The sequence below is a fragment of the Lagenorhynchus albirostris genome, chromosome 5 (assembly GCF_949774975.1).
Source record: "Lagenorhynchus albirostris chromosome 5, mLagAlb1.1, whole genome shotgun sequence".
Lineage (NCBI taxonomy): Eukaryota > Metazoa > Chordata > Mammalia > Artiodactyla > Delphinidae > Lagenorhynchus > Lagenorhynchus albirostris.
Window position 1 is genome coordinate 73,595,787 of NC_083099.1, and position 12,042 is coordinate 73,607,828.

The window sequence follows — 12,042 nt, forward strand, 5'->3', positions numbered from 1 at the left end:
ATAGTAGGAGGAGGGGAAAGGCACTGAGAAGGTAAGAAAATTAGCAATTAAAAAGCTATCACCGCAACTGGAGAAAGCCCTCGCACAGAAACGAAGACCCAACACAGCCAAAAATAAATAAATTAATTAATTAAAAAAAAAAGCTATTGTGCATTACAAGGAAGGCATCTCATGATTTTTGTTTTACAGTTTCCACCTTTAATTTTTGCCCTTACTACGGCCCACAGAGTTCTAAAAATCGCCACCAGGGGGCAGGAGTGTGCCAATGTCAGGCGTTTGAAACCGATAGGTTTGGGTTTCCTTGCAGAGAATTTCCTTAGGAAGGAATTACTGTTCCTACTACACAGGTTAAGGAGCTAAGGGAGAGAGAAGTAAAAAGTAGGCAACTCAGCATCATGTGCGTGGCAGAGGTAGGATTTGAACACTGGTTTTGGTAATCCATCCAGCTTTTTTTTTTTAAATAAAATTTATTTATTTATTTTTGGCTGCGTTGGGTCTTCGTTGCTGCGCGCAGGCTTTCTCTAGTTGCGGCGAGTGGGGGCTACTCCTTGTTGTGGTGTGCGGGCTTCTCATTGCAGTGGCTTCTCTTGTTGCGGAGCACGGGCTCTAGGCATGCAGGCTTCAGTAGTTGTGGCTCCTGGGATCAGTAGTTGTGGCTCGTGGGCTCTAGAGCGCAGGCTCAGTAGTTGTGGTGCACAGGCTTAGTTGCTCTGTGGCATGTGGGATCTTCCCGGACCAGGGCTCGAATCTCTGTCCCCTGCATTGGCAGGCGGATTCTTAACCGCTGTGCTACCAAGGAAGCCCCCAGCAGGCTCTTTTAGTGCTCACCTGAGTCTGTGGCTTTGATTTCCACATTGTTTTTCCAAAGGTTTACAACCCCCTCTTATTAAAGGCAATAAATTAAGAAAAGCTTAAACAATGTTACTGTAACTGCTTCTTTTTTCCTATTTTCTCTCACTTATTCCTAATTTTTGTCATTCACAATTCTTCTTTCATCCCTGGACCTAATGTCAAAGAGAGAGCCTCGTTCCCTTCCACCAACCTTGACTTTTATGTCCCTCAGTTAAGAAATCAGTTCTGTGACAGCTTCTGTCCTGTTGTCTATAATTTACTTTGACGGCTTCAGCAGAACCACAGCGATATAAACATGTGTGAAGTACACTGGATTTACAAGCCTGAGACAGCCAGATGTCCTAGGCAGGAGTGTTTTCTCCAGAGGTGGTGAGCAAAGCTTGTCATGAAATACCTCCCACATTCCTGGTCCAGTTCACACCAGAGGCTTTGTTAACTAGCAAAATGGATGTTAGACATGTTTCCCTTGGTGACATTAGTAGTGACCCAAGAGGTGTGGATTCCCTGGAAATATTGAAGAGCACCCCTGCCATTGCATGGTCAGAGTCACAGGCTGGTGGCCCAAACCCTGTAGAATGGTGTTCTGGGCTTGTCTCCTAAATGGTCCTGTAATCCAGCCACTGACTCAAAAGAGTCTTGGCCCTTTGAGTTTGACAAGATGGCAGTTGAATCCTCACAGGAGACTCATGTTTTATTTGTTTCAAGTGAGATGGAGTTCTTAAAACAACACCCACCTGGGGCTTCATCAAGTCCACAGAACAAGTTTTAAGACGGGTTTCTAAGCCTGCCTGATAATAACCATTATGTGTGTGTGGCCAAATTTGGGCTGAGACTTGCTTTCATTGTAGCAGCAACACTGTGGGTTGGGAGACTTATGGACCTCGTGTGTTATCTACCAGATAGACCCTCATAATTATAAACAGCCCAATTGCCTTGGGTTGGTTCACTATGTTTTGCTTACACCTTGCTTTGGAGAAAATCCCCTCAGGAAATATATCTGCATCTCTTTCCTTCTTGCATGAGGGAAAAGTACAGGGAGGAAGGATTGTCACCTACATCCCTTCTCCACACATTCACCACTCACTGGAGGAAATAGCTTTCCTTCCTTTCTGTTATTCAGAGGCCTGTTTCCCACAGCTCCTTTTTTTTTTTTTAAACTTTCTCACAGGCAATAGCATGTGTGTTAATAAGCCCCTTGGCAAGTTTTCCTAAGCAGGGTTGTATCACTGGCAATTCACTTTTTGAAAAAACGTTTATCTCAAATGTTTAAAGCAACAATCTCCATTGAAATACGAGATAATATTGAAAAGAAAATAAATGTATTTAATCATTATGGGGTGGCTATTTTTACACTTTTTTTCTTGGTAAGGAGATGTCTTTGGATTCTAATGGAGTCCTGAAGAGTCAACTCAGGAATTACGACACTGCCCCCTCAACATCTGTCTCCAAATTCACTTCTTTGCTCCAGACTTTCATTATCTATTGTCTACTGTTATTATTGTCTCGATTGGTTACTATTTTTGTTCCATTGTTCTTTTATTTTATAGAAGTGTAGCAAAGTGCATCAATTTAAAATGTACAGTTCAATGAATATTTACATATGTATACATCTCTGGTGCCCCAGAAGGCTCCCTATGCCCCTTCCTTGTCAATACCAGCCCCCCAAAGGTTACAACTACTCTGACTTCTATTTATACTACCACAGCGTGTTTCCATCTTGTCTTGAACATAATTGAGTGAAAGAGTATGTACTCTTTGGCATCCAGCTTCTTTGCTTGACACAGGGCAGTGAGATTAATCCACTGTGGCATGTAACAGTAATTCACTCTTTTATATTGCTGTGTGGTATTCCATTATATGAATATATCACAATTTGGTTATCCATCCCTCTGAAGTTGTTGCTAGTGTTTGGCTATTATGAATAAAACTGCTAGAAACGTTCTTGCACTTGTCTTTTGGTGGACTCATTTTCCTTGGAGGTATACTATGAATGGGATTACTTGGTTGTAGGATAGGCATGCAATTAGCTTTAGCACACACTATCCTACAATTTCCCAAAGTTGCATAAATATACATTCCCACCAGCAATGGAGAGAGTTCAATTGTTCCATATATTCATCAATGACTGTTGTCAGTCTTTTAAATTTGAACCACTGTAGTGAATGAGTATTAGTAAATGATTGTAGATTTAACTGTATTTTGCTTATTTGAACATCTTTTTATGTGCTTATTTGTCCATTTGGATAACCTCTTTTGTGTAATCTTGCTTGTGTCTCTTGCCCATTTTTAAAAAATTAGGTTGTCTTTTTCTTACTTGTTTTTAGAAATACTTTATATATTCTTATAATGGGGCTTTTGTTGACTATATACATTGTGAAAATCTTCTCCAGTACAAGGCTTGATTTTCATTCTCAATAACATCTTTGATAAGCACTCTTAATTTTAATCAATCTGAAGCATAATTTTTTTTCTTTTGTGTATTGCTTTGTGTGTCCTGCCTAAAAAAATCTTGCCTACCCCAAAGTCATGAAGATATGCTCTTATTTTCTTACATAAATTCTATCGTTTCAGTTCTAATGCTCAGGTCTATAATCCATTTCAAATGAAATGTTGCTTATGGTGTCAAATAGAGGATCAAGGTTCTCCTTTTTCTTTTTCTGTAAGAATATCCAGTTGCTGTAGTCCCATTTGTTGACAAGACCATCCTTTCCCCATTGAATTTCAGTGGTGACTTTGTTGTATATCAAGTGACTCTATATGTGTTGAGTTTATTTCTTAACTTTCTATTCTCTTCTGTGAGTGTATTTCTTTGTCTTTATCCCCATACAATGCTGTCTTGTTAATTGTAGCTTTATATTAAGTCTTGAAATCTGGTAGTGTAAATCCTCCAACTTTGATCTTCTTGAATACACCTTGACTCTTCTAGGTCCTTTGCATTTCCATATACATTTTAGAATCTTCCCATCCATTTCTACAAAAAATCTTCCTGGGATTTTGATTGGGATTGAACTGAATCTATAGATCAGTTTAGTGAGATTTGACTTCTTAGTAATATGAGCCTTCTAATCCATGAACATTGTATATTTTTCCATTGATACGTTTTCTTTAATTTCTCTTAATGTTTTGTAGTTTTCAGTGTAGGGCTTTTGCATATCTTTCATTATATTTATTCCTAAATATTTAGTGTTTTTAAGTTATTATAAATTAGATTTTTAAGATTTTCATTTTCTAATTGATCATAAAACATGATCAGTTGTTTTTTGTATATTGATTTTCTATCCAATAACCTTACTTAATTCATTTTTGAATTCTAATAGTATATTTGCAGATTCTTTCAGATTTTCTATGTATATTATCTTGTCATCGGTAAATAATGCCGTTTTTATTTCTGATTTTTATGCCTTTTTCCCTTTGCTTTATAGTAATTGCTAGAACCCCTGGTACAATATTGAATTCTGGTGGTAACAGAACCACCAATCAGTCATGTTTCTGATGTTAGGGGGAAGTGCTCAGTAAGTGTGATGATACCTATAGGCTTTGTGGAGATAGATACCATTTATTAGATTAATAAGGGTTTCTCTCAATTATTGGTTGGCTTAGTGTTTTATCATTAGCTGTTTATAATTTTGTCAAATGCTTTTTCTACATATTGAGGTGATTCTCCTTTAATCTTTTTTTTGCGGGGGAGGGGAGGCCATGCCATGCAGCATGTGGGATCTTAGTTCTCAGACCAGGGATCAAATCTGTGCCTCCTGCATCAGGAGCTTGGAGTCTTAACCACTGGAACGCCAGGGAAGCCCCTCCTTTAATCTTTAATGCGAAATGTATACTGATTGATTTTAAAATGTTATACTATTCTTGCATTACTGAAACAAATCTGGCATTACTGATCAAGATGTGATATACTTTTTGGATATTGCTGGATTTGGTTTGCTAATATTTTGGTTAGGATATTTATATCTAGGTTCATAAAAGATATTGTCTAATAATTTTCTTTTTTGTAATGTAATTTTTCTTTTTTGACATCAGGATTATCTTAGCATTGTAAAACAGGTTGAAAGTATTCCCTTTTCCCCAACTCTTTGAAAGTATTTGAACAATATTGATATTGTTTCTTTCTTAAATATTTTGAGTAGCTCACTGGGGAAGCCATCTGGACATGAAATTTTCTTTGTGAGAAGTTTTTATTTTTAAATTTAATTTAATTAATTAATTTTTAATAAATTTATTTATTTATTTTTGGCTGCGTTGGGTGTTCGTTGCTGCACACTGGCTTTCCCTAGTCGCGGTGAGCGGGGGCTACTCTTCATTGCTGTGCAGGGCTTCTCATTGCAGTGGCTTCTCTTGTTGCAGAGCACAGGCTCTAGAGCGCAGGCTCAGTAGTTGTGGCACAGGGGCTTAGTTGCTCCGTGGCATGTGGGATCTTCTCAGACCAGGGCTCAAACCCATGTCCCCTGCATTGGCAGGCGGATTCTTAACCACTATACCACCAGGGAAGTCCCTGTGATAAGTTTTTAATTACAGATTCAATTTATAGAACTATTCAGGTTTTTCCTTTCTTCTTATATCAGTTTTACCTGTATTTTTCAAGGAATTTGCTAATTCCATCTAAATTGTTCAATTTATTGCACAAAGATAGTTATACCATCTTATTAGCTTTTTAATGTTGTAGGGTCTGCAGCAATATTCTTATTTTCATTCCTGATATTGATAATTTGTGTTTTTTCCTCTTTATCAGTCTTGCTAGGAATTTTTTAAAATAAACTTTTTACTTTGGAATAATGTTAGATTTACAGAAAAGTTACAAAAATAGTACAGAACATGCCCATACCCCTCTCACCCAATTTGTTTTCCCTTGTCAAAACTACGAAACCAACCTTGGTATGTTACTACTAGCCAAACTCCAGATTCATATGTTACTAGATTTTTTTCATTAATTTATGACCTTTGTTCCACTATCTGTCCTATTGTGTTTAGTTATTAGTTTCTTAGTCTTTCCTTGTTTTTCATGACCTTCACGGTTTTGAGGAGTACTGGTCAAGTATTTTGTAGAAAGTTCCTCAAATTGGGTTTGTCTTACGTTTTTCTTATGATTAGACTGAGATTATGGGTTTGTGGAAAGAATTCCATGAGGCGATGTACCTATCTCATCACATCATATCAGGGGTGCGTAATATCCACATGACATCCCTGGTGATGTCAACTTTGATTGCCTGGTTAAAGTAATATCTGCCAGGTCTCTCCACTGTAAAGCTGCTATTTTCCCCTCTTCACACTCTATCCCTTGGAAGCCAGTCACTAAGTCCAGCCCACACCCAGAAGCAAGGGGGATGGGAGGAGCCTAAGCTTCACCTCCTAGAGTGAGGAGCGTCTACATGCATTATTTGGACCATTGTGTTGACACAGGAACAGAAACTGCTCTCTCAGAAGCACATTAAATTAAGAAAACTGAAAACACAGAAAAGAGCTTCTATGACACATGTGCCACACCCTTTTGGTAAGTGCCCAAATATAGCAAGGAGTACCTCAGGCCTATTTTTTTTTTTTTTTTTTTTGCGGTACGCGGGCCTCTCACTGTTGTGGCCTCTCCCGTTGCGGAGCAACAGGCTCCGGACGTGCAGGCTCAGCGGCCATGGGTCATGGGCGCAGCCGCTCCGCGGCATGTGGGATCTTCCCGGACCAGGGCACGAACCCGTGTCCCCTGCATCGGCAGGCGGACTCTCAAAGACTGCGCCACCAGGGAAGGGAAGCCCCCTCAGGCCTATTTTAATTACAGTGGTTCAGTACTCAGCTCTCAAGTATACTGAGGAGAGTCAGGAACAGTGGAGGGTCTGGGAAATGGAAGTGAAGAAAAGTAACTACAAGTGAAACCAATGAGAAGAAAAATAGCTTTATCTGTATTTCCAGGGCTAAGTATTGCTTGGCCCATGGCAGGGGCTCAATAAATGTTTGCTGGATGAATGAATGTCTTAGAGTTGTGTGCCCGTTCCCTCATTATAGAATACTGGAGGGCATGGGAAAAAAAAGTAAGGTATTTCTGTGCATTTGGGCTTGAAATAAACCCCAAGCAAGTGAATGAATATTCTTAAAAGTTAACAAACCTGAAAGGTCTGCAATGTTGAAATCACAAGGAAGACACTGAACTGTAATTCCGCGATTAGGATGTCAGATTTGAGGATGTAGGGGTAGGATGATGAAGATGGGGTTTTTTTAAGCTCCAGTTGACTGATACCAAGAAACCCGTGGGCAGTTCACCAGCAGAGCACCCCTTGTCATGCTCAGTAACTTCTAACCTTCCTCTTGCCCTGTCCTCCTCAGTTACTGTCAGTTGGTTTGTGGCAGAGGGGAATTCCAGCCCATTTTAGGGGCACTAAGCGGGAGGTTCCTGCCCTCTATCCCTTAGATGCATCCTGGAACCCTGATGAGAAGGGTAGATCTGAAACACACCAGTCTCAGAGGGCTACTGGATCAAGAATGGATATGTGTTGGCTAAGACCTTTGCAGACAACAAAAAAGATCTGTGTATGTGTTCTCACAAATCTGGAAGCTCCCAGTTATACACAATAAGATAAAAGGGGGTAACAGAGGGTAAGCCTGCTCCATCACCATCTTTTGCCGTCAGCAAACCAGGCACCTCCGGATTGCGCTGTTTCTTAACGAGGCTGACCGCCCATGCTTCAGAATTTTATTTTCAATTAATATTTTATTTATAAATATTTATAATACTTGCCTACTTCACACAGAGAGATGAACAGAAAGCTCCTGAGAATCATGGAATGTTAGATTTGTAAGTCACTGAAGAAATGATCTAGTTCGGCCTCCTTATTTTGTAAGTGGGGAAGGTGAAGTCCAGGAGGAAAACGCGTGCCTTAAGGGTCACGTCGAGTTAGAAGTCAAGTATAAGCTCACAGTTTAAGGCTCTTTGTTACTCCAGTGCTGCTCTTCTACCTTGGGTAACCTCAGAGTAGATTCTATACCCAGACCTAAGACTGTCCTACCTTCCTACCTAACAGAGCTCAGGAACTGACAGTGGAAAGACTTATCATCAAATAGTTGGTTAAAAAAATTTATCTATGTAGAAAAGAGAAGCTTGGGATTGGGAAAATGCAGATGTCCCATGAAAGATAGAAACTGTTAGCCATTGAGAACTCAAAGGAGGAGGGCCATTCAACTAGCAACCCTCCCTCATTTGATACAAGCCTCCAAACGAAGCTCTACTCAGTTAAGGAGGTGCTGAGCACTGTCATCCAGCACCAGAAATTAAGGAGAATCTAGAATGTAATACTGAAACCCAGTAATATGAGAACCTAGTAGTTTCGGCTAGCAACTCAAACTTAAATTGTCCTCTGAAAATGAACAAACCTCATGGACATGAAAGTTCAGGTACCAGCAAAGTCTTAACAAACAAGCCATGCACCATCTTGGTTACCATGCAACAGGATCACAACTCCCTAAATGATTCAGTGATTAGAACTATGAACAAAATACAAAAATAAACAGTTCAACATTTTACAACGGCACAGAGATTTACATTCATGAGGCAAAGAAATCAACATTGGAAAGCTAAGCCCCCCAAAAGAAGTAAAATTTGGTCATGAACTCACAAAAATACATCCAAGAAAAGCACCTGAAAATGAAAGAAAAGGGGAAGGGGGATGAGTGGGTGCCAACTGGGGAGAAAAAGATGAAATAAATCAGGAAGGGAAAAGATGATAAATTCAGTGATGACCCAACTAGAATTCAATGCCAGCCACCAGAGGCTGAGCTTCTCACATAATTAAAGAAGTATCAGCAATACTCTTCCTTTGAAGCCTGAGAAACAAACTGTACCTGTTTACAAGATCTTAAATGCCAAAAGGGGGAGAGTACTCAAGTTAACAGCTATCAAAAAGAAAAAACAAAATCCAGTTGTTAAAAGATTTCACCAATGGTCTGAATAAACTAAAAAAGTACAAGGAAAGATGTTCTGCCTCCTGCGGGAAGTGGGAGAGTTAAAATACCAAGAGAAAACTCAGTAGTCGTAGAAACCTCCCCACCTCGAAAACCTCAGTAAAATTACCTGCAGCCAAAAGTAAATAAAGCACATTTTTAAAATATTTTGGGGCTTCCTTGGTGGTGCAGTGGTTAAGAATCTGCTTGCCAATTCAGGGGACACGGGTTGGAGCCCTGGTCCGGGAAGATCTCTCATGCCGCGGAGCAACTAAGCCCGTGCACCACAACTACTGAGCCTGTGCTCTAGAGCCCGCAAGCCACAACTACTGAGCCCATGCACCACAACTACAGAGCCTGTGCTCTATACCCGCAAGCCACACTACTGAGCCTGTGTGCTGCAACTACTGAAGCCTGCGCGCCTAGAGCCCATGCTCCGCAACAGGAGAAGCCACCGCAATGAGAAGCCCGTGCACCGCAACGAAGAGTAGCCCCCGCTCGCCACAACTAGAGAAAGCCCGCACGCAGCAACGAAGACCCAATGCAACCAAAAATAAAATAAATTAATTAAAAAAATTTTTGTACTTTCATTCTCTTCAAAACATAGGACCATATTCCAGGGACTGACTTCATAGTACCAATTTCTTGTTTGTAAACACATTCTTTATGGCAACAGTTCTTTCACCTGGAAATGCAACTGTTTTTACAAATTCAAATATTTTATTCTTCCCCCTTCTAATCTTTTTTTTTCTGTAATTAATTTGCCCTATTGAAAATATTTCCACTGAACTATTTCATACTTTTGTACATTTTGAATTTTCACTGTTGTACTAAGCTTTTTTAATTCCTTTAATATTTATGAAATTGTGATATATCATACTTTTTTCCATTTTTGGACCCTCTTTCTTTTCATGTGTAATTTCTTCATTCACTTATCCCCATACACATGCCAAATGGTATTAAAGTTCATGTGAAACTGGAACTTACATAAAGACCTATGTCTCTTTGTCTTATCGTAGGCAATTCGTTTCTCTAGATCCATTGAACGGATCCATTCTCTAGATCCTTTAAATAGATTGGTTTTCAAAACTACAATGAGGTATCATCTCACACCAGTCAGAATGGCCACCATCAAAAAGTCTACAAATAATAAATGCTGGAGAGGGTGTGGACAAAATGGAACCCTCCTACACTGTAGGTGGGAATGTAAATTGGTACAGCCAGTATGGAGAACAGTACGGAGGTTCCTTAAAAAAGTGAAAATAGAGCTATCATATGATCCAGCAATCCCAATACTGGGCATATGTCCAGAAAAAAACATAATTCAAAAAGATACATGCACCCCAATATTCACTGCAGCACTATTTACAATAGCCAGGTCATGGAAGCAACCTAAATGTCCATCAACAGATGAATGGATAAAGAAGATGTGGTACATATATACAATGAAATATCACTCAGCCATAAAAAAGAATGAAATAATGAGATTTGCAGCAACATGCATGGATTTAGAGATTATCATATTCAGTGAAGTAAGTCAGACAGAGAAAGACAAATATCATAGGATATCACTTACACATGGAATCTAAAAAAATGATACAAATGAACTTATTTACAAAACAGAAACAGACTCACAGACTTAGAAAACAAACTTATGGTTACCAAAGGAGAAAAGTTGCAGGGGAGGGATAAATTAGAAGGTTGGGATTAACATATGCACACTACTATATATAAAATAGATAATCAGAAAGGACCTACTATATAGCACAGGGAACTCTACTCAGTACTCTGTAATAACCTGTATGGAAAAAGAATCTGAAAAAGAATAGATATATGTATAACTGAATCACTTTGCTGTACGCCTGAAACTAACACAACATTGTAAATCAACTATACTCCAATATAAAATAAAATTTTTTAAAAATAAAGAGATTGATTTTGCTCAACAATTTGTCGTGCCTCACTGTATTTTCATTTTCACCCAATCCACATAATATTAAATCTCTTTTCATCATGATCATTTAAACTATCAATTCCCAGGTTATATTTGTTCCATTTTCCCATTCATAATGTATTTATTTATTTATCGTATTTATTCGGATGAATGTTTCAGTAAAATTTGTAGCCATTTTTTGCAATTAATGACAGTTTTTATTTCAAAACTGAAAAAAGAAAAAAAAGCTTAATTCAGTCTATGTCACAATGCTCCCCACTCCCCAGCAGATCCAGCTGACAGAGCCGAGCCGAGCACCTCCTTCTGCAAACCTACTGCACTGTAGGTTGGTACTTAACACATGCATAAGGTCTTTTCTCTGGGATATGATACATATTGCAGAATATCTGATAGTCTTCCATAAATATCGGTCCAGAAGATAATTTAAATACTGTTGGAACTTCTGGTAAAGAAGAGTGAGGTAACAAAACATCACCTTTAGAAACACAGCTGGATGTAACAAAAAAAAAGAACTGAGGGTGATGCTAGCAACAAAGATGTCTGTGCCTCTTTCCCTTTGTCTCCACCTACCAGGCAGTCCTTTAGGAAAACTGTAGGAAATGGAGTTGGGGATGCAAAACTCACGTTTCTTTTAAGGGGAAAGCATAGCATGTTTGAAAAGTTAGAAAACTGGAGGGAGTTTCCCTTTCTAATCGACTGTTACGATCAAAGCGGAATTTTTGTTGTTGTTATCTCTCTTTCAAAGGAAGGATGTACTGTGATGTGAAACACAGGCAACAGAGGAAGATAATATTGTTAAAGAAATCTAGTTCAAGAGAGTCAGGGTTGGCTTGAAAAGTTTAAGAGAATTTTCTTGCAGATTCTCAGAATCTTAGGAGAGGTGACAGATTGCAGCTTGACCACAGTCTTTCCCACAGATGTCCAAAAAATATTATCTATGAGGAGGGTGTGGGGAAGGTACACGGACAAACCAAATTTCAAAGGGGATAAAATTGGCCTTTTGAAGAACAGAAGAAAAAAATTGGCCACTGAAAAGCAAGGCGAGGGCAGGCTATTTTATTAAGTGGTAAGTTATGTGGTGATATAAATAAGTATTTATGTTGATTATGGTGCTATAAATAGGTAAATAGGTAAATATGTGGCAACCTGTTGGCACCGCCTGTGTGCTTCACCCCAGGGGCCAGGATGTTATTTCAGCTAAATCTCATCAAGCATCTCATAGATAGCTAAGAGCGCATAGCAGCAAAATAAAACAGAATCTGATATTTAAATGATTCTTTCTAACACTGCAAAACTTTGGGGTAGAG